Source organism: Phyllobates terribilis, unplaced genomic scaffold (genome assembly GCF_046119375.1).
Source record: "Phyllobates terribilis strain yellow unplaced genomic scaffold, ASM4611937v1 Scaffold_659__1_contigs__length_869699, whole genome shotgun sequence".
In the NCBI taxonomy this organism is placed as follows: Eukaryota; Metazoa; Chordata; class Amphibia; order Anura; family Dendrobatidae; genus Phyllobates; species Phyllobates terribilis.
Window position 1 is genome coordinate 319,275 of NW_027363419.1, and position 13,496 is coordinate 332,770.

Here is a 13,496-nt window from a genome sequence, read left to right on the forward strand (position 1 = left end):
CACAACTGCCCTCCGTGGCGGAAACTGACATGCGACTCTGCGAAAAAAAGAGCGCACATCCCTGCGAGAGGCAATAGCCTTCCTAAAAAGTGCGGAAAGAGCAGATACCTGTCCCCGCACCGTACTAACTGCCAAACCCCTGGCCAGACTAGATTGCAGAAAGGCCAAGAAGTTGGGGATGGAAAAAACCCTCGGGTTTCTTGAGGATCCAGAACACCATGAATAGAAAGACTCCCAAGTTCTGTGATAAATCCTGGACGTAGCTGGACTCCGGGCCGCCCGCAAGGTAGCAATGACCTCGGGCGAAAAACCGCGACGGGTCAAGATATCGGTCTCAAGAGCCACGCCGTCAAACGAAGGGACCTCAGGTCCGGATGACGAATGGGCCCCTGAGTGAGCAAGTCCGGGCGAAGGGGCTGCGGAAGTGGAGGTGCCGCCTGAAGAGACACCAGCGTCGAATACCATGTCCTCCGCGGCCAGTCTGGTGCTATCAGAATTATTGATACCCTTTCGAGTTTGATCCGTCGGATCACCAGAGGTAGTAAGGACATCGGCGGAAACGCATAGATCAGCTTGAACTGACCCCACGGGGCCACTAGAGCATCCACCGCCACCGCCTCCGGGTCCCTGTACCTGGACATGAACGTCGGAACCCTGGCGTTCAGCCTGGATGCCATCAAGTCCACCTGAGGAGTCCCCCAACGGGAACACAGCAGAGAAAACACTTCTGGATGGAGACTCCATTCCCCAGGGTCCACTTGCTTGCAACTGAGGAAGTCCGCCGAGATATTCAACACCCCTGGAATGTGAATTGCAGAGATTGCTGGAACTTTGGACTCGGCCCACACCAGGATCCGAGAGACCTCCGACATGAGACTGGAACTCCTCGTCCCGCCTTGGTGGTTGATGTACGCGACAGCCGTAGCATTGTCCAACTGGATCCGGACCGGTAGACCGCTCAATAAGACCGTCCAATGTTGGAGGCAGAGAAATATTGCTCTCAACTCCAAAATGTTGATCGGGAGAGACGACTCCTTTGGCGACCAGACTCCCTGAATCCAGAGGTTGTTCCAAACTCCCCCCCAGCCTGTCCGGCTGGCATCGGTTGTCACCACCGACCATCTCGGAGGAAGGATTTCCCCACGGATAGAGTCTCCGGACGCAACCACCATCCAAGAGATTCTCGCACCCTGCGGGAGATAATGACCGAGCGATCCAGAGAAGTTAGCGATCGATCCCAATGGGTCAGAATAAGGCTCTGGAGATCCCGGGAATGAAATTGTGCAAATGGTACTGCTTCCATAGTTGCCACCATTTGACCCAGAAGGCGCATGCATTCCCGAAGGGACATTGACAGCGCCGACCTCATAGCCTGGACCAGAAGACGAAGGTTCGTCTGTTTGACAGGAGGCAGGGACACAACTGCCCGAACAGTATCGAACTGCATCCCCAGGAAAAGAATGGACTGTGCTGGCTCCAATGACGATTTCTTCCAATTGATCAGCCACCCGAAGTCCATCAGGTACTGAAGGGAGAGATCGCGAGCCGCTATTGGCTCCTCCGCTGTGGGAGACACTATGAACAGGTCGTCCAGGTAGGGGAGGATCGTAACCCCCTGTCTTCGAAGAAGCGCCATGAGAGGAGCCAGAATTTTTGTAAAAACCCTGGGAGCTGAGGCCAACCCGAAAGGCAGGGCCACAAACTGGTAATGGGTTTGACCTATAGCGAAACGCAAGAAACGCTGGTGAGCCCTGCCGATAGGGATATGGAAATAGGCGTCGCGGATGTCTATGGACACCAAGAAATCGTACTGCGACAGGGTCGCTATCACAGATCGGAGAGACTCCATGCGGAACTTCCGTGTCCGGACGTAAATATTCAAATCCCTGAGATCCAGCACCGGACGAAACTTGTCCTCCTTTTTGGGGACCACAAAAAGGTTGGAATAAAAACCATTTCCCTGGTCTTCCGGAGGAACCTGAACCACCACACCCTGCTGTAGGAGAGAGTCGACCTCCTGAAACAGTGCGGCAGCCAGTCTTGGCACGGACGGAACGCCCGTCAGACGAAACCTGTCTGGAGGCAGCGAATGAAACTCTATGAAATAGTCTGCCGACATAACCCGTGTCACCCAGGCGTCTGCTATGTGGGATGCCCAGATCGACCCGAATTGTAGCAGACGACCTCCCACCCGAGAGCCCTCGGGGGGATCCCTGGCGTCAGTCAGCCTTAGCGGACTTTTTATCAACCTCCCGTCTGTCCTGACGGGACCGTTGCTTCCAAGGAGTACAAGATTTCTGGGCGGATCTGCCGGAGGATGAGGGACGACCCAATCTCCAAGAAGGCTGACTGAATCGTCCCCTGGCCCGAAAGGACCGAAGACCTCTGCCGGGCCCTGTCCTGCTGGCTGTGGATGCCACTGCCTTTTTCCCAGGCAGAGTAACATCCTTAGCTTTAGCTTTGGCAATTAGTTCCGAAAGATCTGAACCAAAGAGCTGACCGCCCTTATATGCCAGACTAAGCAATCCCTGTTTGGATACTGCATCCCCGGTCCACTGTTTAAGCCACAGAGCTCTTCTAATCGTGACTGCCGAAGCCTGAGCCCTGGACAGAATTGAAGCAGTGTCCAGTACTGCATCTCTGCCATAACACATAGCTTCTTCCATTCGCTGAAAAAGCTTTTCCACTTCTGAGCGCGAAGTCCCATCCTGCCACGCCGCACGCAGCTGATCCAACCACCGCAGAGAAGCCTCACTGGCCCACATGGCCCCCAAGGCCGCTCGGAAACCATGACCCGCGGCTTCATAGATGGATTTCGCCGCTGACTCCGATCTTCTGTCAAAAGGATCCTGAAGATTGGCTCTCCCTTTAACAGGAAGCAGGGAAGACTTGGTCAGCTGAGACAGAGATATATCCACCTCAGGAGAGGGAACCCAATTAGTAACCATCTCCTTGGCACAGGGATATAGGGCATCAAAAAAACGCGTTCCTCGGAAGCGTTTATCCGGACACTGACGCTCCTTCTCCACCACTTCGTTAAGTTCCTCATGCGCAGGTAATGTAGAACGAACACGGCGCGTCTTCTGATACAGACGGCCCTACCTAGACGGTCTTGACGGCTCTTCAGACAGCTCTAATACTTCCCGCATGTCCTTAATAAGCCCATCTACGCGACCAGAAAGAGAAACAGAGCGATCCTGTTGATCCTCCTCTTCGGACTCAGAAATTTCATCAACCGAATCTGTTGGTGAATCCGAAGCCTCTGATGCGCTCTGCGAGGGAGACAACGCCACCATAGTCTTGCGGCGCTTTTTACCTCGTGGCATTGGGTGTGATCTAGCTGACACCCACTGTCCCAGGAGACTAGAGAGACTATCAATGGAGCGAGTGAGCGCCTCCACCTTAACATCACTGAGCGTTGAACTTGATGTAGTAGAAGGCCTGAGTGTATCAGAGGCGTGCGACTGAACCTGAAAAGGATCAGGAGACCGATGAGCACTCCCAGGCCCCTGATCCGACATGCCACCCACACCAGATGCCAGGATGTACAACAAGGATGGCAAAAAAGTGTGAAAGCTGCACAGCCTGTTTTCAAAACTCACTTTTTTTTTTTTTCTTTTCTTTTCTTTTTTTATTTATTTATTTTTTTTATATATATGCGACAGGCTCTGAAGGGTTAAAGCTCACCCTTAGAAAAGAGCTACCCCAGAAATGCCAAGCAAAAATCAATAGGGGGAAACTCCCTTAAACACCATGTGTTTCCCCTAAAGTTCCACTTTTTCAGAAGGGGTTAACATCACAGCAACTATAATACTACGCAGCCTAAAAGGTCAGTGAAGTAAATAGCTTTAGGAGAGAAAGCGGCAGTGCTCACGAGGACTCCTAATAGGTAGCCTGGAGAGACAGCACTGACAAAGAACCCCTGCCAGAGGCAGAGGGGACTCACCGGTACTGCGGCGACCGCTCCTCTTAAGTGTGTGGACGGACGGGGAGCAGAGAGCAGGAGGCGCCGCTGGACGCCGGAGGGAGAAGCAGGGACCGCCAGCGCACGCTCAACCAAGCGCTTCCTGCCTAAGTAATGACGGCAGGAAGCCAGGAGACGCTAAGCCACGCCCCCGCTAGGCCATGCCCCCGCCTTATTCAAACAACAAAAATGAGGGCAGAAAACTTCCTACCTCTATGAAGGCAGGAAGCAAGTCAATAAAAGCAAGAAAACGCGCGCCAATACAGGGAGCTTCCTGCCTCAATGAAGGCAGGAAGCAAAAACGAAAAAGCATGCGCAAATAAAAAATAAAAATTACTGGCCTCCGTCTCTGCTCCCCAGTCAAGGCAGCGTCTGAAATAGACAAGAAACACACAGGCAGTACACTTGCCGTAGCCGTCAAAGATACTCTTTAGACCAAAGAGCACTTACCCGGCTGAACGCCACAGGGATCCTCAGGGATGTGTGGCGCCATGGCCCTTTGCTACCCCCTATGGCGGAGCACGCAGGGACCCTCTCAGATGTGTGGTGTGCGCCTCCGCCAGGGAGCGCCCTGTATCCCCCGGGGCCGGCAGGCATAAGTGGGAACCTCCTCAAGGGGTACACAGAGCTGCCAGGGGAGGGTCAGGGGTCTCAGCAGCGCCGAGACCCCCAGAGACCTCTAGACCACGGGGGGTCCAGGACTCGCTGGATAGAAAATAACAACTCTTCTGAAGAGCTGCCAAAGCAGCGACTATCTTCTGAGACCTCAGATAAAAATACTGATGAACATGGGAGTAGGAGGAGCCTATATACTGGAGGGGCCGGTCGTCTTTTTCCAATCTGAGGTGACTATCCTATGGGGCTCCGCCTACCCACGAAGTAGAGAATCTGTGTCACCCTTCCTTCCCTTCTGCTGCTGAAAGACAGTTTTTTTTGCGGGACGAGTTGTACTTTCAGATGCAATCATTTATTTTACCATATTGTGTACAGGGAAATGGCAACAAAAATTCCAAGTGCAGTAAAATTGCAAAAACAGTGCAATTACACGTTTGTTTATTGGGTTTTTTAGTCACCATGTTCACTATATGGTAAAACCGACGTGACAGTGTGATGCCTCGGGTCAGTACGAGTTCGTAGATACCAAATTGTATACCTTTACTGGTATCTAAGTAGTGAAAACAAATTCATAAGTTTGAAAAAAAAAAATCACACTTTTCACGCCATGTTCTGCGCACCGTAGTGTTCTCATTTTTTTGGATCTGGGGCAGTGTGACGGCTTATTGTTTGCGTCTTGAGCTGACGTGCATCTCTGCTGCTGTGTAGTAGTCACAACACAGGGATAGGTTAAACATCCAAGTATTTAATATGTATTGCAAATAAAGAATGTTCCCATTCTTAATATCCGAAAAAACAAATGACTGACAACAATCCACTATACCTAGACTAATAATACCATATAGAAGAGAGAAATACCACCACAACATGACCAGAACACATACCACCACATAGTGATCAAATACTATCAAGTACAAGATATATATACTGCCACACCATGAGAAGACCACATATTACCACCACATAGTGACTGTCCGAATAATACCACATACAAGGGACAAATACCGCCACGCCATGACCATGGCACATAATGGCACCAGATAGTGACTGATAATGAAAATTTTAAAAAGCTCTGTATATAGAGTCAGTGTACAGATAATGTAGAGATTATCAGTGACATTATGCACAGGAGCTCTGTGTATAGTGTCAGTGTACAGGTAATACAGTGATCACCAGTGACATTATGCACAAGAGCTCTGTATATAGTGTCAGTGTACAGGTAATACAGTGATCACCAGTGACATTATGCACAGGAGCTCTGTATATAGTGTCAGTATACAGGTAATACAGTGATCACCAGTGACATTATGCACAGGAGCTCTGTATATAGTGTCAGTGTACAGGTAATACAGTGATCACCAGTGACATTATACACAGGAGCTCTGTGTATAGTGTAAGTGTAGAGGTAATACAGTGATCACCAGTGACATTATGCACAGGATCTCTGTATATAGTGTCAGTGTACAGGTAATACAGTGATCACCAGTGACATTACACACAGGAGCTCTGTGTATAGTGTCAGTGTACAGGTAATACAGTGATCACCAGTGATATTATGCACAGGAGCTCTGTATATATTGTCAGTGTACAGGTAATACAGTGATCACCAGTGACATTATGCACAGGAGCTCTGTATATTGTGTCAGTGTACAGGTAATACAGTGATCACCAGTGACATTATGCACAGGAGCTCTATATATAGTGTCAGTGTACAGGTAATACAGTGATCACCAGTGACATTATGCACAGGAGCTCTGTATATAGTGTCAGTGTATGGGTAATGTAGCATACCTGGCGGCGTTCTTGCATGGTGTTCCATCTCTCATCATGCAAGATCGCAAACTTCATCTCCCGCCCAGCTTCCTGGTCTGGCTTCTTTCCTTGTGCTCTGCTCTGCTCCACTTTGGCTGCATAGGGCGACGCCCGCTGAACTTCCTGTTTCTTGTACCTGCTGCGACACGCCCCTGTTGCACCTTCAGCCTATTGCTGTCCATCTTTGGGTATTTATACCACCTTCGTCCTCAAGATGGCGCCTGAGCATTGTTTCTTGTCAGTTGGCTTTTTGTCTCTGACATGCCAGGTCCTATCCTGTTTTCCTGCCTGTTTTCCAGTTCTGTGTCTGAACTGTGGTCTGTTCTTGTGAACACGCCTCTTGCCTGTTCTTTCGCCTTCTAGGGGCCGTATTCCTAGATCTGCCTGTCTGTGCCTTGCGGTATCTGTTCCCGTCTGAACAGAGTCCTGTTTGTGTCTCTGCCTTGCGGTATCTGTTCCCGTCTGAACAGAGTCCTGTTTGTGTCCCTGCCTTGCGGTATCTGTTCCCGTCTGAACAGAGTCCTGTTTGTGTTCCTGCCTTGCTGTCTCTGTTCCCGTTCCTCTGTTCCCTGTTGTCTGTGCCTCGTTTCTACTTTAACTTTGTCTCCCTTTTCCCTCTATGTCTGTTTTCTGCGTCTTTCTGCAGAGTCTGAACCCGCTCCTAAATTCCTTCTCATCGTCTCTGTACCTCTGTTGTGAATTTAGTGTACGCTCGCTACTTCTATGTAAGTACTGTGCGTGCTTCTGGTTCTGCCTTTCCTTCTCCGTCTGTTCTTTGTGAACAGAGTCCTATCCCCTTGCTTTGTTTACCGCTCTGCGGTGTCCGCTCTGCTCCTGCTTAGCTTGCCGCTCTTGCGGTTTCTGCTCTGCTCCTGCCTTGTTTACCGCTCTGCGGTGTCCGCTCTGCTCCTGCTTAGCTTGCCGCTCTTGCGGTTTCTGCTCTGCTCCTGCCTTGTTTACCGCTCTGCGGTGTCCGCTCTGCTCCTGCTTAGCTTGCCGCTCTTGCGGTTTCTGCTCTGCTCCTGCCTTGTTTACCGCTCTGCGGTGTCCGCTCTGCTCCTGCTTAGCTTGCCGCTCTTGCGGTTTCTGCTCTGCTCCTGCCTTGTTTACCGCTCTGCGGTGTCCGCTCTGCTCCTGCTTAGCTTGCCGCTCTTGCAGTTTCTACTCTGCTCCTGCCTTGTTTACCGCTCTGCGTTGTCCGCTCTGCTCCTGCTTAGCTTGCCGCTCTTGCGGTTTCTGCTCTGCTCCTGCCTTGTTTACCACTCTGCGGTGTCCGCTCTGCTCCTGCTTAGCTTGCCGCTCTTGCGGTTTTCACTCTGCTCTTGCCTTGCTTGCCGCTCCTGCGGTTTCTGCTCTGCTCTTATCTTGCTTACTGCTTCTGCGGTTTCCGCCCTGCCCTGCTTCTGCCCGCTGCTCCGGCAGTCCTGTCCTGCCCTGCTTGTGCTCGCTGCTCCTGCAGCCCCGTCCTGCTCTGTTCTTGCCCACCGCTTCGGGCGTTCCCTCTCTGCTGTGGTTGTCTACCGCATCTGCGGTTCTGTGACCCAGTCTGTACTGGGTCTTAACCTCTCTGTGCTCCAGCCCGTCCTTTCGGACAGTACCTCCCTGCCTGCATACTCGCCTGTATCCACCCATCTGCATACCTGCCGTGTTTGCTTACATCCACCAGTCTGTGCCAGCCTAACCTGCCTGTTCCAGTAATCCTAGTGTGGGTCAACCCCCGTGTCCGGAGTTTGACCTGGAGTAGCACCTGGTCCCTCTGCCCGGTTTCTCCCTGGTGCACTGGCGTCGTATGCCGTCGTGCCACCTTGGTCGGATCGGCCAGATACTTAGTCACGCCCCTCCAGGCACTCTCCGGTCCATGGTCCAGTGGAACCACAACACCCGCACACGCCAGTCAGTCCGGGCGTGTGCATAACAGGTGATCACCAGTGATCACCAGTGACATTACACACAGGAGCTCTGTATATAGTGTCAGTGTACAGGTAATACAGTGATCACCAGTGACATTATACACAGGAACTCTGTATATAGTGTCAGTGTACAGGTAATACAGTGATCACCAGTGACATTATACACAGGAGCTCTGTATATAGTGTCAGTGTATGTGTATAGGTAATACACATACTCACCAGTGATGTCTCTAGGTGAAGTTCTTTATCTGCCGCAGACCGATACATCACATCTTCTATGCAGGACTTATCTCTGCAGAAAATAACAAAGTTAGCTATAACTGATCACTTCCGGAGCACAATCCACACTTTTCACAAGATTTCTACATGAAATGTCATGACAAAAAAAGAAACATAGTGCCGCATTACACAGTAACAGTGCTCCAGTGTCATTCTGTGTCTGCTCATCTCTGTCAGCAGACATATTTGTCTCATGGCAAAGATGTAGCCGAGCTGAAGACAGAAGACCTATGGATTACGTTGGAGTGACGATTGCAACCCATGACGTCTTAGTACGTCATAGGACTCCTCCCCCGGTTCAGTGAGGGCTCCGGCGGTGAGCCTGCACTGAACCGAGCACATGTCAGCTGATTCTTACAGCTGACAAGTGCCCGCAACAGCCGCAGGTGGAATCGCGATCCACCCGCGGCTGTTAACATGTTAAATGCCGTTGTCAATCTCCGACAGCAGAATTTAACGCGCGCTTCCGGGAAGCGCGTCCTAAGCCCCGCCCATCGGCTACCCCTCACGTGATCGCGGGTCACCGATGGGTGGGCATGACAACCCAGGGTCTGCAGCAGACGCCTGTGTTTGTCATGAGCTGGTCGCTATGAGCGCCACCTAGTGGTCGGCGCTCATAGCACAGGACCAATTCTACTATATGCTGGGGATCTACTGATCCCCTGTATGTAGCAGAGGCGATCGGATAGTTGAGCTTCTAGTCTCCTATGGAGACTATAGAAGCATGCAAAAAGTGAAACAAAAACGTTTTTTAAAAATATAAAAAAATGTAAAAAAATATAAAAGTTTAAATCACCCCCCCTTTCGCCCACATACACATATTTGGTATCGCCGCGTTCAGAATTGCCTGATCTATCAATATAAAAAAAGAATTAATCCGAACGGTAAACAGCGTAACGAGAAAAAAATTCTGAACGCCAGAATTACGTTTTTTGGCTGCCGCAAAATTGGAATAAAATGCAATAACAGGCGATCAAAACATCGGATCTACCCCAAAATGTTATAAATAAAAAACGTCAGCCCGGCGCACAAAGGAAAAAGACCTCACCCAGCCACAGATCACGAAAAATGGAGACGCTACAGGTCTTAGAAAATGGCGCTATATATATATATTTTTTTTTTTTACCAAATTTTGGAATTTTTTTTCACCTCTTATAAAAGAACCTATACATGTTTGGTGTCTACGAACTCGAAATGACCTGGAGAATAAGAGTGGCAGGTCAGTTTTAGCTTTCAGTGAACGTGGTAAAAAAATAAATAAAAAACAACTGTGGTATTGCACTTTTTTTGCAATTTCACCGCACTTGGAATTTTTTCCCGCTTTCCCGTACACGATATGGTAAAACTAGTAATTGCGTTGAAAAGTACAACTCGTCCCGCAAAAAATAAGCCCTCACATGGCCATATTGCCCAAAAAATAAAAACGCTATGGCTCTGGGAACAAGGGGAGCAAAAAATGAAAAAGCAAAAACGGAAAATGCTCTGGTCCTTAAGGGGTTAAAGATGGAGTCCCTAAATGTGTTTTTTTTTTTTTATATTTACGAGAAATTCATGGTGGCTATGACTAATTTGGCGTCACACCATAAATTTCGGGCTTAGTACCAGCTGATAGTACAAAGCTGGCCTATTACTAACCCTATTATTACCCAGGGTGCCACTCACCACCAGGGCCGCTGGAAGAGCCGGGTAAAGCACCTGGAAATGGTGCTATGATGAATGCGCCATTTTCATGGGTGGCTGTGGGCTGCGATTTTCAGCCTGGGGGGCCAAGAACGCTTGGGTCTTAAGATGCTGCGAATCCCAGCCCCCAGCTGCCTTGTTTTATGTGGCTGGCGATCGACATATGGCGGGAGCTGGGCAATGGGCATGATTATCAAATAATATATACCTGACAGGAGCTCATAGATTCTGCTGCCTCCAGTAATATATACCTGACAGGAGCCCATAGATTCTGCTGCCTCCAATACTATATACCTGACAGGAGCCCATAGATTCTCCTGACTCCAATAATATATACCTGACAGGAGCCCATACATTCTGCTGGCTCCAATAATATATACCTGACAGGAGCCCATAGATTCTCCTGACTCCAATAATATGTACCTGACAGGAGTCCATACATTCTGCTGGCTCCAATAATATATACCTGACAGGAGCCCATACATTCTGCTGGCTCCAATAATATATACCTGACAGGAGCCCATACATTCTGCTGTCTCCAATAATATACACCTGACAGGAGCCCATAGATTCTGCTGTCTCCAATAATATACACCTGACAGGAGCCCATAGATTCTGCTGGCTCCAATACTATATACCTGACAGGAGCCCATACATTCTTCTGCCTCCAATACTATATACCTGACAGGAGCCCATACATTCTGCTGGCTCCAATAATATATACCTGACAGGAGCCCATACATTCTGCTGTCTCCAATAATATACACCTGACAGGAGCCCATAGATTCTGCTGTCTCCAATAATATACACCTGACAGGAGCCCATAGATTCTGCTGGCTCCAATACTATATACCTGACAGGAGCCCATACATTCTTCTGCCTCCAATACTATATACCTGACAGGAGCCCATATATTCTGCTGGCTCCAATACTATATACCTGACAGGAGCCCATAGATTCTGCTGCCTCCAATACTATATACCTGACTGGAGCCCATACATTCTGCTGCCTCCATTACTATATACCTGACAGGAGCCCATAGATTCTGCTGCCTCCAATAATATATACCTGGCAGGAGCCCATAGATTCTGCTGCCTCCAATAATATATACCTGACAGGAGCCCATACATTCTGCTGGCTCCAATAATATATACCTGACAGGAGCCCATAGATTCTGCTGCCTCCAATACTATATACCTGACAGGAGCCCATACATTCTTCTGCCTCCAATAATATATACCTGACAGGATCCCATATATTCTGCTGCCTCCAATAATGTATACCTGACAGGAGCCCATAGATTCTGCTGTCTCCAATAATATACACCTGACAGGAGCCCATAGATTCTGCTGGCTCCAATACTATATACCTGACAGGAGCCCATACATTCTTCTGCCTCCAATACTATATACCTGACAGGAGCCCATATATTCTGCTGGCTCCAATACTATATACCTGACAGGAGCCCATACATTCTGCTGCCTCCAATAATATATACCTGACAGGAGCCCATAGATTCTGCTGCCTCCAATAATATATACCTGACAGAAGCCCATACATTCTGCTGGCTCCAAAAATATATACCTGACAGGAGCCCATAGATTCTGCTGCCTCCAATAATATATACCTGACAGGAGCCCATACATTCTGCTGCCTCCAATAATATATACCTGACAGAAGCCCATAGATTCTGCTGCCTCCAATACTATATACCTGACAGGAGCCCATAGATTCTGCTGCCTCCAATACTATATACCTGACAGGAGCCCATAGATTCTGCTGCCTCCAATACTATATACCTGACAGGAGCCCATACATTCTGCTGCCTCCATTACTATATACTTGACAGGAGCCCATACATTCTCCTGCCTCCAATAATATATACCTGACAGGACCCCATAGATTCTGCTGCCTCCAATACTATATACCTGACAGGAGCCCATACATTCTCCTGCCTCCAATAATATATACCTGACAGGACCCCATAGATTCTGCTGCCTCCAATAATATATACCTGACAGGAGCCCATACATTCTCCTGCCTCCAATACTATATACCTGACAGGAGCCCATAGATTCTGCTGCCTCCAATAATATATACCTGACAGGAGCCCATACATTCTCCTGCCTCCAATAATATATGAGAAACACAATAGCCCACATTTAGAGATTCAAAATAGGGTGGTGTGGATAAATAACCACTCACACCCCATATTATGTAGCCAACTTGAACGAAATATAATAAAACAGGAGAAAAGGCAAGTATCTTGGCATACAAAAGTTTATTATAATTTCATGTTAAAAAATTCATATATAGATGGTAAAACAGTAAGATGCAGACAAACAGATCCAAAAAATAATAATCCAGATAATCAAAAAGAATGGAAATAACAGTAGAATAGAGCAGAGTAAGAAAGAATGTGACACTTAATATATGGGGATCACATATACCGTAGTCCTGTACAATAACTCCATTGCTAAGTGCATATCATGTACATGGTATAGGTAACTCACCCCAGAGTATCACACGTGGCTAGGGACAAGTGAGGGCCGGTGTCTGTCAGAGAGGGCAGCCTCGACGCGCGTTTCGCGGGTGCTTTTTCAAGAGGCGTGAATGGCAAGGGTACAAGGACCTTTTTAAATGTATAGCTCCGCCCCCTATAGGCATCACGTGTAGGGTCATGTGATGATTCAGGATGGCCATCAGCGGAGAGGTACAGGCGGCGCATACACTGGGAGAGTCAGCGCCCCCCGGAGTCCCGCCCCGCCCATCATGACGCGGGCGCGACCTGGAAGTGTCAGGAGGACATCCGGTTAACGCGCCGGCGCCATGGAGATGGGCGACGCGAGAGCAGGGGGAGCGAGTCGCCCAGCGCATGAGCACAGTAGAACTCCAAGGACGGTTCCCTATATGACGCTGCAAAGAGATACAGCTCCGTACTGATAGGGGCTGTCATGCAGTGTAAAAATATAGGGGAATATAGACAGGAGTACAGCAGGATAATTGGGGGCAAGAAATAATAAATAATAATAGCAGAAATATATATATATATATATAAACATACGAGAAGGGGAATAAAAAAGTGAAGAGGGGGCAAAGAAAGAAAATGGTACAATAAATACACATAAATACGACACATGAAACAAAGACAAATAACAAACACCATGATGCACAGACAGATATATTGTTGCAAATCACTCCAAGAGATATATATATTTAATTAATCGTTGTTAGAA